A 1,099-nucleotide genomic window follows, 5' to 3' on the forward strand; every position below is an offset into this window, starting at 1 on the left:
GGGGGACAGATAACAGAAAAGTGGGTGAAGGGAGACGTTGGACAGTGTAAGATATGACAAAATAATAATTTACAAATTATCAAGGGTTCATGAGGGAGGATGGGGGAAGGAAGGGGAAAATGAGAAGCTGATAGCAAAGGCTCAAGTAGAAAGAAAATGTTTCAAAAATGATATGGCAACAAACGTACAAATGTGCTTGACACAATGGATAGACGTATGGATAGTAATAAGAGCTGTATGAGTCCCCCCCAAAAATGATTTTTTTATAAAGTGTCCAGTAACTTAAGAATTTAATCTATACAAGTCAACAATTCATGTATGAATTAATGTCTGAAACTAGCCTATACTTGTATATCCTTTTCTCAACCGTGTTTTAAATTCTGTATTATTAGCTAAATGACACTATCAAGTTACCTTATGCTTCAGGAAGATGATTTGAAAGTTTTCACTATCATAAAATGATAATGTTGTCTCTAAAGTAAACCAGAGACATATATAAACCATAGATATATGAATGGATTTTGTGCTCCCACTTAAATCTAGCCCCAATCTAAGAACTATCAGTTCTTATGATGTGACCCTTTAATGTTTAAAGTCACTACAGATATAAGTGCTATAGAAAAAACAACAAACAAAATCCAAGTAATATACTAGTAAGATTTTTATGTTTCTTATTAATAGATAAAAATTTTACTAGTACATTGCTTAGAACACATGGTAGATAAATGGAATTACAGAATGGCATTTTCTCACTAACTTTTTGTAGTCCATTGTATATTCAATATCTGTAAGTCTTAACATTTACGAAAAGTACAAAACAGGATGATTATATTAAACATAATGCCTATGCTATAAATTGTCATCACAGGGTAATTATTTTACTATTGATTGCAACATTTTCTTCATTCAATACCCTTGTTGAAGTTCAAAGTATAGCATCTTAAGACAAGAAATACCTGGCTGTTTTTTCTTAGTATCACAGAGGTACCATCATCAACTTCAAATTCTCCATAGTCTCTTAGACACCGTACCTGGAAGAAAATCAGGTATTTTATCCAAATTACCTTTTAAAATATGCAGTGATCATAACATAAATTGG

At 31.7% G+C, this 1,099-nt stretch overlaps 1 long non-coding RNA gene across 1 annotated transcript in view; it reads right to left on the reverse strand.

Annotated features, from left to right (window-relative positions):
• The window catches only part of LOC123520894, a 15,672-nt gene extending 14,641 nt beyond the window's left edge, over positions 1–1,031 (reverse strand). The window contains exon 1 of the long non-coding RNA XR_006679413.1: positions 957–1,031. This is a non-coding gene — a long non-coding RNA (uncharacterized LOC123520894). The remainder of the gene's footprint in view (positions 1–956) is intronic.
• Between the last annotated feature and the right edge of the window lie 68 nt (positions 1,032–1,099).

The sequence above is a fragment of the Echinops telfairi genome, unplaced genomic scaffold, assembly GCF_000313985.2.
Source record: "Echinops telfairi isolate 266 unplaced genomic scaffold, ASM31398v2 ScPeMD7_7462;HRSCAF=8500, whole genome shotgun sequence".
NCBI lineage: Eukaryota > Metazoa > Chordata > Mammalia > Afrosoricida > Tenrecidae > Echinops > Echinops telfairi.